This window comes from Marmota marmota, unplaced genomic scaffold, assembly GCF_001458135.2.
Source record: "Marmota marmota marmota unplaced genomic scaffold, marMar, whole genome shotgun sequence".
Lineage (NCBI taxonomy): Eukaryota > Metazoa > Chordata > Mammalia > Rodentia > Sciuridae > Marmota > Marmota marmota.
In genome coordinates, this window is record NW_025999968.1 from 54918498 (window position 1) to 54941683 (window position 23186).

The window sequence follows — 23186 nt, forward strand, 5'->3', positions numbered from 1 at the left end:
TTAGAATCTGTCTTCTAAAAGGAGTAAGCTGGTAGATAGATATTATAATCATTTACTTCCAATGACAAGATGTTTTAGAAATATTCTCCCTTTCTTGTTTTCCTTCTCTTTCTTTATCTAGAAAGGAAGTTTGTTTACATTGAAACTATTCTTGAAATAACAGGTGATATCAATTATTATTGTAAATAATTGTCATACGATAATTTCCAAATAGAAAGAATACAACAGTTACTAATATGGCATTATGTAAAAATGTGGATGTGTAACCGATGTGATTCTGCAATCTGTATTTGGGGTAAAAATGGGAGTTCATAACCCACTTGAATCTAATGTATGAAATATGATATGTCAAGAGCTTTGTAATGTTTTGAACAACCAATTAAAAAAAAAAAAAAGAAAGTACTTACTACATGCTGCTGCATAGACGGCTCTAGGGAAGTACCTGAAACTAAGTCATATAAAGCTATTCTCTTTCCCTTGAATACTTACAGGTAATATTGTAATTTAAAATTACCCTATCAGCCTTGGGTATTGATAATAATCAGCACCCAACACATATTAAGAAAATGCTACTTTTTAAAGCCTTAGGATTAGAGCATTTCAAATACTGCAGACCTAAAGCTTTGAGCCCCACTCTACAATATTAGTATAATATGACTTTTAAAAACATTAAAAATAAGGAGGTAATTATTTCAGATTTCCAGACGCTGTTTAAATAGGGAGGAGAACAAGATGTGCAGCTCCTTAGTTGTATATTTTTGCCAAAGTAAAAAGAGCAAATAAAATAATTAGAGCTTCTGAAGGACTGCCCTATAATGAAAGATTAAAAGACTTAAATATGTATAGTCTCAAAAGAGCTTCCTTAACACAAAAATTTTAAAAAGATCATGGTTTACAAGTACATAAAATGACTCCATAAAGATTTTCTTAAAGAACAGGGCAGGGACAGAATCATTTGCACTAATTATGAATGACAAGGTAAGAAATAACCAGTGTACCCCAAAGCAGGTAAACTCAGTTTTAACAGCACAGAGGTACATGGGGGATTTCAGACAGCAGGATTTATGCTGGAGACCCAGCAGAACCAGGCACCCTGGAAGTTCTCTCGAGAGACCCCGAGAAGCCTCTCCATGTCTAAGGCTGAGAAGCTGCAGGAGAGTGGAAAACAAGGTTCATACACACACCTGCTATTTGGACAGAAAAGCCAAGATTTTTGTTCTTTAACCTTAAAGGCAAAAGCGAGAGGCTTTTGAAAGGTATGCATGTTACCTCTTAAACACTTTTTCGCCTTGAGAACTCAGCAGGCACGGGGTGCAGGTGAGGTAGAATATGTGGGGATTTGAAAGGATTTGCCCACAGAGATGTGAAAAGCGCTAACTTAAACCTGAATTGCAGGAGAGGAGAGGTTTGTGGGTCCGTGACAGTGGAGGTGGAATCTGGCAGGCTCATCCTCTTGCCATTACCACTGAAAGTGATCACATGCCTCGCCCAGTTGAATCCCTGCAAAACCATTTCCCTCTCATTTTACAGATCAGGAACCTCCCCTTGAGAATTCAGGAAAGTTGCCCAAGGTCACTTCATTCTTGACCTCTACACACACACACACACACACACACACACACACTCCCATCACACACTCATGCACTTATGGGTTCGCATGAATGATGAGCTATGTTTCTTTTGACCACAACTGTGTATTTTTATGGGTATCCCTTGCAGAGTTGGGAAAAATTAACTCTGATCTCATCTTTCATTTTTATCCTATGGAGTGTTATGCATGGTCTTTATCAGAAAGTATTTCTGAAATTTTTACCATGCAAATATCAAATATTTAGGAGTCACATCCTGACATAATTTCGGGTCATCTAGAGGGCTTGGGGAGCAGGTCAAGGGTCATTTGACTGAGATGATTTAAAATGCATAATAAATATAAAATGGCTTTCTAGTCTTTTCTGACCTCCATTCATCCCAGCAGGCAACTTTGAGCCTTTTCCAGAATATGAAGCATTTGATTTTCCTCCTTGAGCATTTCTCCAGTGGTTCTTATGTGCCAGGCAGGGTGCTAGGCTCACTGGTGACAAAGTGTAAAGAGATGGCAGCAAAGAGGTGTCATAGCTGCTAACAGACTCATGTGCAGGGCACAGGGAGCCGGTGGGAAGAGACACAGGAAGAAGAGGGCCCAGTACCACCTGACAGGCTCAGCAGAGACTTTTTTTTTTTTTTCTTTTAGTAGAGGTGGTGCCTGATTTGACCTTTGCAGGTTGGGTAGATTTGTAGGTGGTGTAGAGGGATGGAGGAAGAGTTTGGGGAGGGGACGGTAGGATGGAAGAAGGCTCTCCAGGGCAGAAGGAGCATCTCAAGCCCGTCAGCTCCAGTGCAGTTGGAGCCAATGCTTGAGATCAGGCTAGGGAGGGCAGAGGGTGGCGGCTCACAGAGGATCTGAACACATAGATAATGGGCAGCTTACCCAGCCTGAGGAAATGTGAACTTCAGCATGAGGGCCATGATTCTAGAGACGCCATGCACACAGCAAATTAATGAGTACGCCTTTCAGAAAATAAGCCTGTCAAAGGTGGCTACATGAACTGGAGCAGGCAGAAATGAGAATCAAGGTGAAAGAGGCAGAGTTCACCCACGTCCTGGCCACTAGCCGCAGCAGAGAAGGACAAATGAGGGTGGGCTTGGAGGTCCACATCAGGATTCATCTTTAGCGGAACTAGAGGTGCTGCTGGTGGCAAAAGCAGTCAGCAACCCATGGAGCGGTCTCATGTGGAAATATCGAGCGGATCATCCTCAGAATTTCCGGGACAACTTTACATTCCACAAAGAACATGTCCAGGGAGAAGAGAGCATGAAGGGGCTCTGGGGTCCTTCCAAAGATGAGCACAGGAAGAGGGATGGACCAAGGAGACGGAGCTGGGAAGGGAAGAGGAGAGAATGGGCCCTAGAAGCTAAAGAGACGGGAGTCTGCAGAGGAAAGCCATGTCCCAAAGACCAGAGAAAGGTTCTGAAGAAGAGGACTGAAAAGATCCTGTTGGGTCTGTGTGTCGGCAGCGTGACCACAGCTGGGCCAGAGAGAGGCAGAGGAGCAGAGCAGCCAACTGGGGAGCACAGAGACAGCCGTGGGGAGAGCCAGTGGGGTGCAGGGAGGGGGGGGGGCTGGTGGAAGAGAAGAAACCCAGCTGAGTGCAGAAGGCGGGAAAGAACAGGATCAGCGGTGCGGGTGGGAGAGTTGTACTGAACAAAGAGCAAGGTCATCAGCCCCCACCTCAACCAGGTCTTCCTGTGGTTCCCCCATTGCACTGGCTTCACCCCATTTCCAGACTGGAATCCATGGATTTATCTTTGACTTCATCCAATCTGTTGCCAACTAGTTTTCTTTGCTTGATTAATTTGTCCCCCTATTGCCATCATTTTGGTTCCGATTTTCTGACCTCTTGCCTGATTTCTTATGAAGATCTCTTTCAAAGGGTTCCCACTCATCTCACATGGGACTGCCACACCCCGGCTCTGCCAGCCTTGCCACCCAAATCCAGTGCAGCTCAGAGCATCCTGCAGGGGGAAGGCCCCCTCCCCTCCTTGTCCTGGAAGAGGATGTCAGGGCTCTCAGCTCTGCCTCCCTCTCAGAGACCAGCCACAAGCTTCACCGGGGCTTCTGCATCTTCTGAATCACTCTTGAACTATACTTTGGGTTTTAGGCCTTGCAGTATATTGGGGTGTGGGCTTGGTCAGAGGCAATGACAGAGTTTTTTTTTTTTTTTTTTTTTTCAGAACAACATTATTTAGTGTAAAACTCTGGGCCCCTTTCCACACTCTTATTCATCCTCTACCATAAAAGATTGAATTGCTTGGTTAGTAACTTTGAAAACAGAAAAAAAAAGTTGAAGAAGAATCCTACCAAATGGAACCTCTGAGATTCCTACCCTAATCCCTGTGAGTATGATGATGAGCTATTATGCTCTGGCTATGGTCCTTGGAAAAGAGGGCTATTTCCTATGTAAGCATAGGTTTTGAGTCAACCTACAGGGAGATCAGCCCAGGAAGCCTAGCCTCATCCAGGGAGACTGTTGATAATGGAGAGCATTTCTGATTGGGTCAGAGGTGACGTCTATTCCCGGAAGGGGCAGTCAATATAGGAAAACAGTCCTTCGATGCTGAGGGTGAGCCCCTGGCAGCTAGCCAGCAAGGAAACACGGGCACCGTCCAATAGCTCTGAGGAACTGCACATGCCAATCCCCACTTGCATATGGGTTTTCCCCTAAAGCCTTGAGATAAGAGCTGCACTTGGCTGATCCCTTGATCTTTGGCCTCGTGAGATCCTGAGCACAAAACCCAGCGGAGACCATAGTCCTTCTAACCTACAGAGCTGTGAGTTCAAAAACAGGTATTGTTTGAACCTCTAAATTTTATAACTTGCTAATTGCATAACAGTAGAAAACTAACACACTGAGCATACTCTTCCTCCTTCCTGTTGTTTTGGGTGACACTACCTGTGTATCAGTGAGTGAGTCTGCATATTTCTGAGGCTCAATGGTAGGAAGTCTCATGCCTAAAGCTCTAAAATGTCTATAAGTGAAAAAGTCGATATTTTGATCATGTCCATGTGTGTATTCCTTTGTCCATCTCACACTTGATTAGGAGCAGGGGAACCTTTCATCTGGGCCCTCCAAAGTCCATTTATACAGTTGTCTTATTCTCTTCTGATCCACTCTCACCTATACACAAATATGACCACTGGATTTTCAATGCCTCATCCATGAGGCTGTGTCTGACTTATCTTTAGATTTGCTGGCACCAATGCATAAATTGAAGCCCCCCATATCAGAAGCCCTGGGGGTCTCAGTCACTATGAATTCTGACTTAGCAGGTCTGAGGAGGGGGCTGAGATTCCTGCAGTCCCCCAAAGCTCCCAGCTCTACATCTATGACGGCTGGTCCAAGACACTCCCAGCTTGGCAAGTCCTCAGCACGCAGCTTGGTCTCCAGCAAAAGTCATGCCTAGCACAGACTTTTAGGCAGGAAGTTTTAAAAGATTTTCATAGATAGCAACGTAGATTGACAGTGAAGTCATCTTGGATTGGACTTTTTAAGCTAATTGTAAATGGGCAATATTTGTATCCCCCTCAAGATTCACGTTAAAGCCCTAATTCCCAATGTGATGACATCAAGAAAGGCACCTGAGAGAAGCACGGAGGTTAACATGAGGTGGGGAAGTTGGGTCCTTGTGGTGGGACCAGCGCCCTTATTAGGAGAGAGATCCCTCTCTCAATGTCTCCAGGACATGCGAGGACAGAGCAAGAAGATAGTCATCAGCAAGCCAGGAAGAAGGCACTGTCTTCAGGGCCCAATGGTGCTGGCACCCTGATCTCTGACTTCCCAGCCTCCAGAAGTGTCAGAAGTGAAGGCTTGTTATTTAGGTCACCCAGTCTACGGTGTTCTGTTATAGCAGCGTGACCTAAGCCAACTATGACAATGGAAGTTGTCTCTTAGTGTTTTTCTGTCAGGCCTTCCCCTGAACGCTCTCCACACATTACCCCACTTCACCCTCCAGCAAGGAGGTCTGCAGACACAAAGGAGGAAACAAAGATTCAGTAACTGGACATTTTGAACCCAAACTCCATTTACAGTTTGCCACGAGAGTGCCTAAGTTGTAACCAGCACTCTAAACCACCTTGCAAGGTGGTTCATATTCTAATATTTTGTCTTTAAACCAGGTGGGCATTGTTTCTTATCCTAGAACAGCACCATCTGATAGAAATATAATATATGTATCTAACTTAAAATTTCCCAGAAGCCACACTTTCTTACCTTTTTTAAGTAAGAAGAAATGGATGAAATTCATTTTAATTATGTTTTATTCAGCCTAGTCTATTCAAAACAGTGTCACTGGAACATATCATCAAGGTAAAAATTATTGGTGAAATATTTTACATCTTTTTTTTATTACATCTTCCAAACCCTGTGTGTTCTTCATATTTACAGTGCATCTCAATTGGATTAGCCAGAGTGCAGGGCTCAGCAGTCACTTGCAGTTAGAGGCTATCATATTGGTCAGTGCAACTCTGCAGGGATACTCAATGCACAATTCCGCCTGAAGAAAAATTCTGCTACTATTCTGCTAGACCCCTGTTTCTAACCTGCTACCAGTGAAGACCATTAAAACGTGCACCTTCCTTGGCTCATATTTTCCCTCCGAGCTATCCTGAAATGAAGTTCAGAATTTTTACTATAGCATCACTTGGTTGACTCAAAGGCAAAAACACACACACACATACACACACACACACTCACACACACACACTCACACACACCACACACACACACACATATACATGGCAGCGACTGGATTGCCCAGGCTACTAACCAGTCTCAACACCCCAGTGCACTCCACAGCCCCTGGTGAGCCACAGCTCTTCTTTCCCCTTGGCACTTGGTAACCATGGATGGATGACTCAGCCTGTAAACTACTACCCTGGTTTCTTTGAACTCTCAAAAAAATTATCAAAAGCGTCTCTTGTCCCTTTCTTTTCCTACAACACTAGTATTCTATGAAATCCATCCAATGGTTTCTTAAATATCAGCAATACAGCCTAGAAATAAAGGTTCTGTTTTCATAGGTCACAATTTAAAAATTGCTAAGCAGCTAAAGAAACTCATTCTCAAATAGGAATCCCTACAAACAGATTTCCTTTGAAAATATGGCATGTAGATTTTTCCAAGAGCCACTCAACACGCCAATGTGTTAGCAATCCATCAGTTAAACTTCAGCAATAGTTCAGTGCAATGAGGCAACTTGTACTGAGCTGTGAATCACATCCTCCTGTCCTCAGAAGATAAAGCCAAGGTCTGTCATAGAAACCCCAGGCCTCATCTCCCGGAGGGGCTGGCTGCTGGGAGCCCCCAGGGGCCCGCTGTGTCTTTTGAGCTGCATACTTGTTGCCATCCTTTAGTCCTTCCAGTGGACTGTGAAGTCAAGGGCTGATGCATGGTCCCTAGAAACAGTGTGGACCCTTCTCCTCATTCTCTCCGGCACCATTAGCCATGGAGGGTGGGTTTGAAGCCTATACTGAGAACTCAGTTTCTGCCTGAAACTGTCTCCTCTTTGAATGCTACCCTCCTCTAAGCATTATGGGGAAATACCCATGTGTTAGGGGGCCTCTCAAAAATCACCTGGACTTGAGGAACAGGGAGGTAAGTTTAGGGACTTGACCATGACTCTGATTCTCTACCTGAGCACTCTGAGGCCAGTAAGGCATGCTGCTGGATGATGAAAGCAGGGCCTATAAAACAACTAATGCTACTACAGCCTGCTTTATTTTAGGCATTTTAGTTAGTAGATTTAAAGCCATTTTAACCACAAGGAATTTGAAACAAAACCAATATTTATTTCTAGGTTTCCTAAGAAACCAATGAATGAATGTATGAATAAATAAACAGGGTCATCTTATTTTTCCTATGACCATCTCACACACACAAAAAAATTCTCCTCCCAAAATTGAATAGTTTATTTTGTAATTTACCTTTTCTCTTTCATTTGGGTATTTATGAAATAGGAAGGTATGGGTTTTTTTTCCCCTTAAGTAACATTTATGTTTAAAAATAACTGAGTAATTTTAAATGGCTCTTGAACTATTAGCCATAGAGAGGAGGATTGGGATAAACACAGAACCAACTCAATATAATACATTTTAATGACTATCATTTTCCAGCGTTTCTCTCCTTTCATATAACATTTTCCATTCTTTTCAAGCAGGCCCAAGGAAATGTGATTTCAAACACAAATAAGTAGCAAACAAATAACTTAGCTTTTATATCTTCTGGAGAATAGTAAAACTGCATTATTGCGGTGTTCTGTAGCTTACATATGGATTAAGTATAGAACAAAACATACAGGTATATGTTACCTGTAATAATTTATTATTACAACCATTAGAAATTTAAAAATCAGCTTTTTCACTAATTCTTCTTTCTCTGTTAGCCCAATTAGTAAAGTTTCACTATTATATTACAGAATAATAGCTTTAAAATAATAGGGAGGTACAACACAGTCTACTTTCTTTAAAATAAACAGTTTTGAAATTATTCATTATTAGTAGTACTATTAGTACTTCAGATTGGCACTTTATATTGAGATAAATATTTTTCTATATGTGATTTCATATAAGACTGCCCCACACATACAGCAGAATTCCTTAGAAAAGGAATTTAAAAAATTAAGATAAGTCTTTGGAGCTAAATTGCCTATTTTGCATACAAGAATTCTACTCAAGAATCAGGAGTAAGAAGTGTAGCTAAACTGTGAGATATCTATATTGCTCAGTTAAATAATATATTATAAATGTCTGCCTTAGAATATTCCACAAGCACTCAGGCAAGAAAGCAAATACTGTCATATTAATCCTGCTATTTTCCAATTTGGAAAGTCAACTTTGAGCTAAAGTTGTTTTCTTGTAGGATCATGGAATTATCATGATCCATAAAAGCTTTAAAATGTCATGTTGCTGTATAAAATTTAAAAATTTAAAAAACTGAAAAAAACCTAGCAGCAGCAGAACTAATAATTCTAGTCTCTATATAGTTACCTTTTGAAAATTTCATAAAAATTGTCAACAATAGACATGAGAATGGTTACATATTTTCAGATTATACTAATAGTATTATATGATTGATGTTCAAGAAATAATCCCATTTTATGAATAATGCCCCATACAATGAAATGGAACAGTTAACATTTTTGGACACTTTTGACAAAACAGTATTGTCTATTTCTCAAGTAGACAATGGTTAAGTCAGATTTAAACTTTTCAAAATAAGATTTCCTTAAGAATATTCTGCCATTTAAATCTATCGCCTATGTTAAGGAAATGTTAAGGAAAATGTTAAGGAAATTTTGCTACCTTTTTGAATGAGTAACTGGTGTTAATTCTCTAGGGTCTACCTTTTCCTGAAAAAGAGGAAGAGTGAAAAGAATTGTTTTTCAAATTAAAGAAAGATTTCTGAAAATAGATATCTTCTGATACCTATTTTTCAACTTATACTTCCATGCATAATGAAAGTTTTACACAGACATCACCCACAAATTTTAAACATAATGGAGTACAAAATAATATTTGAGGAATGTTATTATATGTTTTTGCAGAGTAGGTAGGTTTTTAAAAATAGCAATAGCAGAGGGACAGATGTTTGACCACACATGACCACAAATGAGCCCCAAAATGAATTCTCGCTCATTTCTACGAGAACCACTGACCAAGGAGTGTGCTCATACTTTGTGGTTATACCACTCTCCCATTTTTTCCTGCTTCAGTAATTACCTAAACAATTCAAATGCACACGAAGATTCCCATTTTGAGGGGAATTTCAAATGTATTATGGGTTAATATCGTACTCATAAGATTCTAAGAAGGATCTGAAGTAGATATTTCTATAAATGGGAATTTTTAAGAATATTTTTAAAGCGTTCATGTTAAACAGTTCTGTAATTGTCAAGTTTTCAGTTTAGGGAGGAGCATGCCCTGTTTGAGAGAAACATATTCTAGGTCAAGTCTTTCCATAGGAGAAATTGTATGGTTTCTCAAAGAGGAATCACTCTCTTTAAGCCAAGAACTCTCTTTGATACCGAAGCCACCACATGATGGAGAGGACTTCTAAGGAGAGAGGAAAAGGTCTGCAGTTGCTCTGCAAATACCACACCCAGGCCATTGGAGCCACGCAGTCAGAAGGGCCAGCTCCCAGCCTAGCAGGATGACAGGACGGGCAGTGGGTACCTACAAAGTGGGTGGTGGGCTCACTCTCTGAGGCCTGCGCAGACCCCTTCTCCTAATTCACTCTCTGCCCCGGGCATCATTATTTAACACAGACAAACGGAACAGTGACACGAAGTGAAAGGCAGGATGGACATTCTCTTCCCCTCACTACCCCAGCTCACCAGAGAATTCATTTCTTTTCTTTTTGCCTCAGGCATATATAGGCTAGCAATTTTCATTTCGTTACTGAAATGATTTCCCTCCTACACTGCCCAATTACAGTGGAAGTGGATTAAGACTTCAGTTAACCCCTTTGTTTCCAGGAAGAAGAAGGAACAACGCCACAGGTGGGTTTTGTTTTTACTTTTATGGGGTTTTTTTTTTCCCCTCCTAATCAGGATAAACCTATAGATTCATCATATTCTCCCCAAAAGACATTCCTGTAGTGAAAACATGATCCTGCCTTAAGGTAAGTAGCAAAATAAAAGCCTCTTTATTCAGACTTTTATTTTTATGCTGATCATCTTTATATTTAAAAGTGCTCTTGAATTTTTATGCATAGAAGTAGGAAATTCAAATATAAACAAGAAAGTTATAATAACACAAGAAACACACCACTTCCCAGGTTATAGAGAATGAATATGGAAAACATGGAAAATTTCCTTGGTTTTATTTAGCTTGAAATATCTGAATCTTTAAAAATAAAAAAATAATAAAGAAAGCAGTGTGGAGAGATGTCTAGAAAATGCAGGGTCACCTCAAGTCTGCAGCTTATTAAGTCGTCCCCCCCACAACCCCAAGAACCTAAAAATAAAAACTCCTATAGTAAAAAATCCTCTCTTTATTGATCTTTAAGATTTTGGAATGTTGAAGTCCAAAGTCCATATCCCTTAAATAACTCCTCAGTAGCAACCAGTGAAGGCAGAGCTTGTCTCTGTTGGAGGTCTGTTTATTTGCAATGAACAAAAGGGAAGGGGATTTGGTCTCCCTGAAAAAAGCTAAATCCCCCTCTGAGATAAATTCTTGAATCTTCAAAAGTAACTATGGTTCTTTTCATTTTTTTTTTTTTTTAAGAAATCTTATGTAAGTGTACACAGGATGGGCTTAACAGGTGGAGGACATAATTTACATCTCAGGAAGAGCCTGGGTAGCAGAACAGCAGGTCATGGATGCACTGGATCTTGGTTATGCTGGAATTTGATAGATTTCGGGGTTCATGAAGCAACTGGATCATTTGACATTTGGGAATTCATCAGGGGTCCCTAGTTTATGAAAATAGAAAGCTATGGAATCTCAAAATTGGAAGACTATGGGCTGATAGTGTTTTGATGACTGAGCACATTTTAGTGACAAATAATAAAGGTCACTCACATTTTCTGAGCTACTCTGAGCTCCAGGCAATGTGGCAAGGCCTTCCCTTCCATTATCCCTTTTAGTCCTCCTGCTAAATTCATTAAGTGAGGACCTATTAACGTCCTCAAGACCAAGTTGGAGAGAACCTGAAAGTAATCCTTTGACCCCGATACAAAGAGCAGATTATCTTCGAATTGTGTACATTTTAAAAAATGTTTTTCATATAAAAAAAAGCAGATGATCTTCGAATTGTGTACATTTAAAAAAATGTTTTTCATATAACTCTTTCAAGAAGTTTTATAACAAGGACTTTAGAGGATGACTTTTGCTTCTGGAGGCAGCCCCTCTGGGGGTGAAGGGGCTTTGCCAACAGGCCAGCTCTTGCAGGTATGGTGCAAAGAAAGAAGGAACACAGAACTCAGATAGAGGGATAAATATTTCAATGACTTTTCCAGAATGGTACTTAAGGAGCAGAGCCCAACTCAATTTGGGTTTGAGCCCATGGCCTTATGGTTTAAATATAAAATGCATTAAAGCTCTTTATTTAGAGAGCCATATGCCAGTTTTAGGGAACAGCCCTGATTCTCCCTCTGACTTTAGTGGGAGGACAATGCAGGTAGGTGTCTCAACGCTGTCATTAGTATTCATTATTTATTAGGACTTGATGGTGTACTCAAAGTCAGCCAGGAGGGTCATGTGCCTCTTTGGTGCAAAGCTTGACTCTAAGGACAGAGCTTCCGAGTGTGCAGCCTCAAGAGGCCCTGGACAGGGTGAGAAAACCAACACAGCACACAATCCCTGCAGGTCAAGGTCTCCACAGTCCATCACTTGGGTCAATTTAGAAAAAAACAGAAGGAGGCTGCCATGTGACGTTTCTGGAGAGTCACTTCTAAAGCACAGCTTGTGATGTATTTGTTGGCGATTAATTAACACTAATAACAAAAGAGAAGGAGAAGAAGAAACAGAACCACCAAATAACTGGAAGATAGTTTCACACATGGTAAGGAGAAGTACGGCTTCCTCAGGCTGCCTGTTGACTGATGGCAATTTGAATGATAGCAATTTACTTCTGATTGTTGCTTATTTTTCAAAAAAGTTTGAAAGACTCTTGCCTACCATGTCCTTTTTTTCTTAGTACTCATTTTGTCCCGAGTCACATGGCTTGGTGGGCTAACTCTCTGTGGCTCCAGAGGCCTCCTGACCTTCCTGGGCCTCAGTTTCCTCCTTTGCCAGTCTAAAACCGTGGAATTCTTAAGAAGACCAAATTAAATCATAGCTGCTGAAACACGTTTAGGAGCAGAGCCCGATTCAATGGTCATCCAAGGTAAAGCACTATTATGAAATAAATCAGAGCAGAGCTGTTTTGAAGGCCACCCTTCTACAGAAGAGCATCAAATCATTTTGTTCAAGAGGTAATAAAGAGTCCCAGCGAACACTCCACGCAACTATTCATTTTGTAGAGGGAGAAGGAGGCTCTGAGAGATGATTTGGCTTTTCCAATCTCATTTCCAAACAGTAACTAATCTGGGGTCCCTGGAGTGTAAATTATTGTTTTCTCATTGTTGGTACTGGGGATTGAACTCAGGGACACTTAACTAGTGAGCCCCATCCCCAGCCCTATTTTCTAGTTTATTTAGAGCAGGGTCTCAGTGAGTTGCTTAGAGCGTCACCATTGCTGAGGCTGGCTTTGAACTCATGATCCTCCTGCCTCAGCCTCCTGAGCCATAGGGAGTACAGGTATGTACCACTGTATCCAACTACCTGGAGTATAAATTCTTGTCTCTCTCTACAGCTTGCCTCTCCCCTAAAAGCCATTTCACTGTTTTTTTTTTTTCTTTTTTTAAAAAAGAAGGATCATGTGAAAAAAAAATTATAGGAATTTTACAACTCCTGAAATGCTAAGTTGATTTCTTCCCTCTCAAAGTGATTTCTTGGTTGCTGTCACATATACTCAATCCCAATCCCAAAAAGAAATCATAAGAAATAAGTACTACATCTCTAAGAAGAGAGACGGATGAAAAATTCTTTGAAATTCTCAAGATTCAATGAAAATAAAATATGAAGAATAAATATTATTAATCTCCTACCCCAAATGTCAATTGAACATTTATTTTAAATAGCATTGGAAAGGAAGAGGGAATAATATTTCTTTTCCTTCTTTCATGATCTAAACTGAAAATAAGGGGAGAACAACAACAACAACAACAAAATCACCCCAAATATCCTCTTTGGCTCTCCAGAGGAAAAGTGGTATAAAATATAGACATGAATGATACAGCAAGGTCGTTGCTCAATTTTATGTTGAAACACAGTTCTAACTGTCACTGAGGGCCAAGATGGCAAATATTGCATCAATTCCTCTGCAAGGTGTTTCCTGGACTTTGCAGACAGGGGATCGGGGGCGGTGCAATCTATTCTTGTGAAGGGCAGATAAAGTTTTCTGCCCTGCCATTATCTCTTAGTGCTGAAGCTGTAGATAACACAGTTTCACACACCCCTGCCCAAGTCCTGCTTTCCCAATTTGTAAGTCTTTATTGCTAAATTCTTGTGTGTGTGTGTGTGTGTGTGTGTTTATCAGACACATTTTATCATCCTTCTCCAAATGTCCTTTGTCAAAGTCAGCCTTTGAACTTCTTTTGCTTATGCATTGAATGGGACCAATGATTCAGGATATGTAAAAGGCTTATCTTATAATTCTAAAGAAAGAGGAACAGAACCATTGATCTTTCTGCTAGAATAGATCTTGGGGCTGGTGTGTGTGTGTGTGTGTGTGTGTGCACGTGCTAAGGGATAAGATGTATAATCTTTTTTTAATATTTAATTTTTAGTTGTAGGTGGACACAATACCTTTATTTTATTTTTATGTGGTGCCGAGGATTAAACCTAATGCCTCCCGCATGCTAGGCAAGTGCTCTACCTCTGAGTCACAATCCCAGCCCAAGATGTATCATCTTATTATTTATCTTTAGGGTACAATGTAATAAGTTACATTATAAAGATGTTTCATGCCTTTTGTTTTTTGCATCAATTAAACCTCAATCCTGGGGCAGTGAAAACATGCTGAGGTCCAACTTGTCTTGGATTATACTAAAGGCTCCCTTGCCCCCTGGAGCTGGGTTCAGGGTCTGACCCTGGGACTCTCAGTGTGCACTGCACCGGGCTGACTCCATGGCCAGGGCTTCATAGGACTCTTGATCTTATTTGACTGAGTGGACTCTGAAACTGAGCATCAGTCTTTGCACAAAGAATCAACACTTGTTTATATTGCTTACATCTTAATGAGGAAAACAGAATCCATTTGGAGCACAGATAGGTTTATAACTTTCTCTTTCTCTCTCTTTTCCTCTCCTTCTCCCCCTCTTCCTGCTTCTCCCTTTTTAAAGTTTTTCACCATTACCTGTCAGGTTGTAAACCAGTTGCCCACAGTGTTTCGTGAATATCCACAGGCCAGGGTGGCCCCTGAGACAAGCCAGTGGATTCAGTTTTACACAAATCAAGACTTGCACAAACTGCTCTGGGATCAGCTTCCCCAAGCCAGCTCTAACAGCACGTGCACAGCTGATCTTTCCCTGCCCCACGGCTCGGACTCCTCAGTCTCCCAGAGAGACCCAAGTCTGCATCTGTGGGTCTGAGTCACACCGTGTGGCTCCCTGGAGTCTGGCAAGCCAGGCAAGGGCCATCACTTCCCCACCTTCCCCCCACTGGCTGGAGTGCTCAAGACTCTCCCAGGCCCTATTTTTCTCATTTTGGTAATTTCCAGATGGAATCTTCAGTGATGGAGATAATTTTCAGAACTTTTTTTTTTTTTTCTGGCAGAGAATTCATTTAGGTTTCTGGGAACTAAGAACAAATGAACTGTCCTTCTGAAGTCAAGAACTGCATAATAAAAGCAAACTGCAGAGGCAAAAGCCGCTCCTTACTTTGTCCTCTCCCTCGCTAACCCTGGACAAAGTATAGGAGTGCGAGAAAATCAATCTCACCCTGCCCCACTGAAACCCTGCGATTGTTCTGAGTGTGCCCACAGAGCCCTCTATGGACTGGACAGTGTCCAGACGCTGCCCTCTGAGTGGCTGTCCTGGTCCTCACCCCATCTAGAGTGAGCATGGTGTGGAGCTCCCAGGGCTCATGCTGGGACTTGATTTAAATAATGCATCATTTTTCAAAACAAGACCTGGGAAGAGGGCCCAGAAAGCCTTCATTGGCGTTTACTGGGGACAAAAGGAGGTATCAGATTAGGGGAAAGAGTTGCTTCTTGATTTCGTCTCATGAAGTTGTGGTATAGGACCCAGGAGAGGGACAGTCAGTCTCAATAAACGCTCGTTGGATAAACCTCGTGGCCGTCACATCAACATATACTTAAGGGAACGATGCAAGGTGACATCAACAGGAGCAACCTCCAGTGTCTATTTTGGGAGGATCCTGGTTCTAGATGCCTCACACCCAGCAGCCTTGGGAGGGGGGAATCTGATGTCCTGGAGGCATAGAGAAGGGAGATCTGCCAAGGTTGTGTGTCAGACTGTCAAGGTTATGTGCCTTCACAGGGGAATGGCCTGTGGTCTGCTCAGTGTTGGAGTCTGTCTGGGGGAATAGGAGCCGTCCCTCCAGCCAGCATCCCCACCCCTGGTGGTTGGCATCTCCTCCCTGTGCCACCGCATCCTCCTGGTCATTCTCCCCACTCCTTCCCTTACCCCACCACAGCCAACCAGTCAGGGAGAGAAATTGGAACGTGGTTTCCTTCATCCAGACTCTCCAAGTGCTTTCCAGGGTATTTGGGGTTCCAGGCCCTCGGTGTACTGGCCCAGCTAGGACCCTGGCCTGGGAGTCCCTGTCCTCCTCAGCTGGCTCTACCGTGGCACCTGTTCTGTCCTCCAGACATACCAAGCTCCTCCTGCCTCGGGAACTTTTCACTTCTTTCCTTCTACCTGGACTGCCTCCCACCCCCAGGTTTCTCATGGCTGCTTCCAAAGCAGCCCCACTTCTTATCCCTGCACCCCTGGGGTCACCATGGCTTTCATCTTACTTAATTTACTGATTTGTTGTCTAACTCCATCCTCCAAGGGACAGGTGGGAAGGATGGAGTGAGGGAGAGTTTGTCCTGCTCACTGCTGGAGAGCACCTGGTACCAAGAAAAGTACTCGGAAATGAGTCAATAGTCAATAAATGCTCTTTTAGAAATGAATGAATGAATCGCTGGCGATGCCCTCTAGCTGCCACCTCCTGCAGCCCCCTGGCACCCTGAGGCGGCCCAGATCTCAGACTGAGGGAAAAACCACTTCCAGGTGTTGAGTGGCTGGGAAAACCATCTCCCTCTGCCTCGGCTCCTTGCTCCTCTGTCACTGGGTGACACGGGAGCCCCAGGCCACCTCCTTTCTCCTTCTTCTCTGTTTCGCAGTTCTCTTGGTGTCTGGAGGGCTTGGAGGTTGATGTGGTCAGAACCCCCTGTGACCACATCTGAGTTTCGGTCACAGCAACAACCACAACTGGCCAGCAGCACTGGAGCCTCTTCCTAACACACTGCTGCAGATGCTTTGGTTTATGCAAATGTATGGCTTTTCTCTTTCAGATGGTAAACATCTCTGGCCAAATCAAAACCAGAGACACCCCGCGGGAAGACTCATCTGTATACTCTTGGTTTTATTGCCCCAGCCTGCTCCCCGCTTTTTACAAGGGCAGACCACTTTGGGATACAAGAAAAGTGGAAAGGGATCTCTTTGCATTTGGAAATCCCATGTCTGATGCGTATCTGAAACTCCAGGTCAGCGTTAGAATTGTTTCCAGGTATGTGGGACATGGAGAGATAAGTAGTGAGTGGACCTGAGCTAAAGGGTCCAAGTCAATGCAAAGCAGTGGACAGGGTGGGGGTGGGGTGGGGGGAGCTCCTGGCTTCCCACTCGGTGCTTCACTTGGTCTGTCTAGCCCAGGACCAGGCCTAGAGCTGAGAAGGAGGGCGCAGTCCCTGGCAGGGACTTTTCTTTAAGATGAGCATGGGAAACAGACACCCCAGGGCTCTGGTGCAGGGTGTCTATCCACAAAATGCAGCCAGGAGCCCATTTTCTGCAGAGAGAGGAACTATGGTTGGAAAACCAGGACAGGAGCCTCCTCCACCCCTTTGGGGACAGCGTGTAGCAGCACCCACAGACTCCTGCTTCTGCCAGGCTCCATGCTTTTTAAGTCTCGTCACCTCGCTTTGCTGTTTTCTCTTTCAGCCTTCTACCATTTTGAATTGGGATTCAGGGCAGAGTCCTGATGGACATTTTGCACTGCCCTGTGTCACGGGGTCCAGTCTGGGGCAGGCAGGGGGACCCTTTACATTGTATTGTTTAATAATTCACATGGCAGCATTGTAGGGGTACTCTCAACTGCTTCTTAAAAGTAATTAATTGATTTTCTGACATATCAGTTAACAATATTACCCTGACACAAAGTTGAGTTTAGGCTCTCGATTGGACTAGAGGCTGCCTGGATTAAATTCAGCCTGAGTTTAGCTTAGGAGATTCTAAAAATATGCCTCTATAAAAGGAAAGGCTTTTTACATGGAGTGTTGTCTAAAAATCTAAACCATATGTCCTTCCTGGGGCTGTCAATGGACTAAAATATAGGCCTGAGTGTGTGAAGCTGCTCAGACTTGAGCACGTGGGAGACGTGAAATCACCTGCTGGTACTCAGTGAGTCTCACACTCTGGAGGGAAAGTCGCCCAGGCTGTGCAGAGGGAAACGGGGGAACTCCATCCAAAGGTGGCTTACTAGGGGCTCTTGGAATAAAGCAATGGCACTCTGTCCCTGATGCTGATCATCTCCTGGCAGGCAGGCCGACTTTTTGCATAGCTGACTTTGCAAGATCCATTCATGGCTGCCCTGTGATGCAGGTCTTGTGCATAGGGAGGATTCTTGTCAACAACACAGACGTTATTAATGGGCACATTAAGACACAGATTGGTTAAGTGGCTTGCCCTAGGTCATGTCATGAGGCAGTGGGATGTTGGGCACAGGCACTTCTGACATCTCGGCTTGTATAGGGACTCATGTGACGAACTTCTGCGATGAGGAAGTCCATGTGTATTTAAACACCTAATGAATCCGTGGACATTGGGGGTGTAGCATTTCTTCCTCATTCCTGATGCTTCTAGACACAGGGAGGGGAAGGGACTGCAGGAACATGGCTCTGCTCTTTTCCCCTCTCTGGGTTGGGAGGTGAACCTAGAAGGGGGAGTGGCAGCTCAGGAATGCAGCCTCCTCCTCCAGCCTTCTTCTTGGGCTGGCCCTGCAGGAAGCACACCAAGGTGGCCTGTCTGCAGGGCCCAGCACTGGCACAGCCCTGCCTGAGACAGGCGAGTGAGTTCAGCAGTAGAAGCCATTGTCCTGTGCTGTGAAGCCCCATTGGGCAACCTTGGAAAAGCAAGGATTTTGACTTGCCTATGTCTTGCTTCTTTCTATCTATGTGTTCATTGATTTGGATCTCAGGAAACCTGCCATTTATCTTCAGCATCCACAAAGAGATCTGAGCTGAGGGCCAGACGATGGCAGAACCAGCCCGTTTGAGTCCAATATACACAGAGCTGAGGTCTTGCTTCCCAGCTGGGTTGCTTGCACTAGGCTGGTCATTCATTCTGCTTCTTGAATGACAGAATGGGGATGATAATTCTTAACTCATAACACTGTTATGGTGATTAAACGAGATACTCCGTGGGACAAGTTTACCCCAGCAGGTTCTCAGTTAGTGAGACCTGAACTATTTTCTATTGCGAAGTACCAGAAGATGTAGGAAAAGTGCTTAAAAACCTCACTACATTTCCATATTGTGCTATTGTACTTTTTAATATTTCGAGAGCATCTTAAGTTCTGAGAGAGACTTTCCTGGAAGGATTAATGACTATGTGAAGGGAAGGGAGAGTATCCTTTAAGACAAAAAGTTCAGGGAACATCTCACAGGGAAAGCCCAGCTCATCTCTGATCAGTTCCTGCTAAGGATGGTGCTTGACAATCCTCACTTAACTGTGGGACGCTTCTTTCTTCCTTGCTTAGCCTAACCCGTGTGGGCATAAAGATTCACATTTCTGGTATCTGCTTTGGTTACATAGATGTTTTATGTGGTGAGCCTCATGAGAGAGAAAGGAATTTTAAAATCATGTGAAGAAGTGTTATATGCAAATAAAAATGTTCTCATTGATATTCATATGACTCTATGGATCAGGTTTATTACTGTGTTTGTTGCTTCTTGGCAATGTGGAAGGTGTTGTCAGACTACAGAAATAAGTGCAAGAGATCAATAATGTTTGGGTGACTCACTTCAGAATTATCTCCAAATATTAACACTCGCAAATTCCTTTTTTTCTAGGTCAGTGTTTTTGCTTGTCTGTCTTTTTTCTGAGACAGAGAACAAAAGTTAACGTAAAAGTCTGAGTAGAAGTATCCTGGGGGTCTGAGGTGTGTAATATCAACAAGGCCTTCACATTTCTTATCTTTAGAAGTGCAAAAGCTTTTACCCCGAAATATAGGTTGTTTTCTGTTTAAAAGTATGGTAACAGGAGCTCCAAGGCAGATTCAATAATGCATATTCTGGAAGTAATTTAGGTTAAGAATAGAAGAGTTGTTTTTGTTGTTGGGGGAGTGGGGAGAGACATGAATTATTTACCACGGCTCTAGAGACGGAAGAGAGCTTTAAGATTTTGCTGAAGTCACTGATTGATTTTCTGACACAACAAGTGAGATGAAACTCAAGCGGCCCATCGGCATTGCATGTCAGACACACGATCTCCTGGTAAATGCAGAGCTGTGTTTCAGTTGCTGGGGGTTTGTGTTTCGGTGTGGGGTGGGGGAAAGCTGATCTCTGTTGCCTTATAATTAATATACCACATACAGTTCTCGAAGAAAACAACATATGAATTCTGTGCTCAGTTCATGTGGCAAAGCCTTTCCCATGTGAAAAGTCCTGTCCTAGGCAATTTGGGGAAGTGAAATTTGATGCAGGTATGGCCCCCAACCCTTACCAAATGCATAGTCTAAAAGATGGATCCTCAAATACCAATAGTCCAGGCTAGAATGCCATGAAGGGGGTCATGGAGACAACCACTGGAGCTACGGGAGCTCCCTGGGAGCTCAGGAAAGGGGGGAATGGGCTCCATCTGGGGAAGCTTTGAGGAGATGTGGAGAGGGCTGAGTCTGGAAGGAGCGTGAGTTTTGAGATCCTCTACTGGGCCAAGGAATTTGAGGTTAGCAACATGACAAGAGGAAAGTCAAGGAAGTAGGAAAACACAGGGAATGTCCCAGAGTGGCACACAGGGGAGGTGGCTGCATCACACAGCAGCATGGGGAAGAGGCTCAGGCAGGACACAGGGTAGACAGGGAGGCCGACCCTGGGGCAGGGCAGCATTTAGTGAGCTGCCAGGACCCGAATTAGTTCTTTATATGTGTTATTTATTGATTGCTCACAACACTCAATAGATACCATGCATGTTCTATTTTCATAAATAAATAGAAGATTTATAGAGAGCCAGTAATATCCAAGGCCACTCAACCCGTAAATGGCAGAGTCAAGATTTAGGTTCAGCAGCATTGGTACAGTGAATCCATGCTGTTTCTGGTATAATAGAAGTCCTACAACTAAGTCTATAACCCAGGGGTTTAGAGACTTATTTCCCAAGGGCAGGTGAGCATCATACAAGGAGTTTGAGTGACAGAAAAACCTAAGCAGTTATACTTCTTAGAAAGCCTCAGGAATGAGTGGGCAGAGGTTGGAAGCCCCTCAACCAGTGAGGAGATATGGTAGACATCTTGGTGGGGGGCTGTGGTAGCCAAGGAAACAGAAGGTGAATGGAGAAGACAGGTTGGAGAACACTTAGAACTTTGGAACCGGACATAGGGGTTCAGATGACAATGTCCAGGTGTTGAGCCTGGGTGATGGGGAGATTGAAAAATACCAACATTATGGATCATCAGGCGGCTCTAAGTTGAACTTAGAGAACTAAATTGTACATTAGCATTCCGGATCCTCATTCTGAATGCACGAGTATTCGATTATTAGCCGATTATTAGCCAGTAAGAGAGATGCTGGACAGAGTGGTAGTAAATCAAATTAGGTCCACTCCTGCTGGGGTGAGAGATTTAATGAAACAACAGCATCCCTTGATGTTGGTCTTGCTCTTGGCAGAAATATCTCAAAGAAGAGAGATGGGAAAGTGAGCAGACAAATAGAGAAAATGAGAGAGAGCCTGCAACGTTTAGCCCTCATACAAGCGCTAAAGTGCATGTGAAGCTTGGCGGTACAAAAGGCAAGCCAATTATCATCACGGGAACTTGGAATCAATTTGTAAGATGGCTCAACTGGACCCCAGATGCATAAACAAAAGAATAAAAGATGGTTATAAAGTCCTTGGCTTTTACCCAAGTAATGATGCTATCTATGTTAAGGTCAGGTTGATCTGAAAAATCACTATGCAGTAGTCTGAGCTCTTCCCTTGGTGGTGCTCATGAGATGGGAGATGCCTGAGACGACACTTCTCACCTTGAAAAGCTCTAGGGGAGGCTTCTCAACAGATGTTCATGACAACTGTCCTCTGGCCTGGGAGTTAAAAGAATCAGGTGATCAGCCGCATTGCCAGATTAGCACTGGCACTTAGTGAAGTAGCCATCTGCAGTTGCAAGTGGTACATGGGGGGAATATGTTTATGAGTTTATTTTGAAGATTTGCTTATCTTATATATTGTGCTCTCATTGATGTCCTTGACTTTTATTTCTTGGGACAGGATAGCTTTATGATCATGAAGACTGTACTATAAATCTTTCACAAACTTTGTAAATTATATGAAATAAGACGTGAGATATAAACAGGAAATTACAATATAGTTTTACTTTGAGATAGATCATAATGCTTAGTATATGCCAGACACTATCATTATATATCAATTCATTTTAAACTAACTCATTGATTCCTTTCACATCGATGCTATGAAGTAGATATTATTGTATGCATATTTTGCCGATGAGGAAACTGAGGCAAATAGCAGTCAAATAACTTAACCACCCTCCAAGCAGAGGTGGGATTTGAATCTGAAAAGTTTGGTTCCTGAATGCGCCTCTTAACTAGTCTTCTAACCTGCTTCCCTGGCACTGAAACTTCATCCTTAGCATGGATTTGCAAGCACAGTCTTTGAGAAGGGCTAAGAATGGAGACACAGGACTTCTGGGAGAAGAGACCTCCGACCCAGTGACCAATAGGAACCAATTTAACTAAATTCAGTGAAGACTTCATTTTATATGTGAACCCTGTTATTGGAAAAGGGGCCCATTCGGTTCTTTGGGCTTCTTGACCTTCTGCACTATTTGCCAAGTTTGCATGGAAGCTCTGGCTGGAGGATGTCACAGGCACACTGGCCATCCTTGCTGCAGTGAGCCGGGTAAGCCTCTGTCCCTCCTTAGCGGCGGCTTTCTCTCCACCACACATCTGGCTCGCACTCTTCTGGGGGTGGTGGGGTGTGTGTGGGAGAGATTTACCAAATTAGCATGGAGATAAAAATACTTTCTTCTTTGATTGAGTGGTCTTCTTATAGAACAGAGACAAAATTAGATCCAGGAAGTGGCAGGTACTTTGGTAACTGATGCTTGATCACTGAGCATTATTAGATTCAGGTTTTTGCCCCAAAGAAACAAAAGAACATTAGAAAAGACTATTTTAGATGGATCAAATTGTGAGGGGCACATGCACATTCTGTATTAGTGTTCCATTTTGGAGGCATGCTGGAGAAGTGGATATAAGCATGCTCTCAGTGGAGAAATCAGAAGGAGCTCAAGGTCCATGTTTGATGTGTGAACATAGCAAAGTAGCACAGTGATCTTTGTCCAAGAAAGGATCTCTTGGTCTTTAGACAGCTGGCCTCCTTCCTTCTTTGATCAGCTTTGGAGATTCTCAGGTACTTTCTTCCAAGCAACTAAATACATTTTAAGGATCACTCCCACCCACATAGAGGGATTTTTAATTTTTTTATTTTTTAGTGTTTTCCTATTCCACAACCAAAGCCTTTGACCCTGCATTTTCTTTCAACTGATAGTAATTATGGCCAAGTCATAACAGGAGGAGGATTGTCCTGTTTCT

The 23186-nt window shown here is 42.9% G+C and overlaps 1 protein-coding gene across 4 annotated transcripts in view; it reads right to left on the reverse strand.

Annotated features, from left to right (window-relative positions):
* Runx1 (RUNX family transcription factor 1) overlaps positions 1-23186 on the reverse strand; it is a 225902-nt gene that overhangs the window by 94488 nt on the left and 108228 nt on the right. The window lies entirely within an intron of this gene.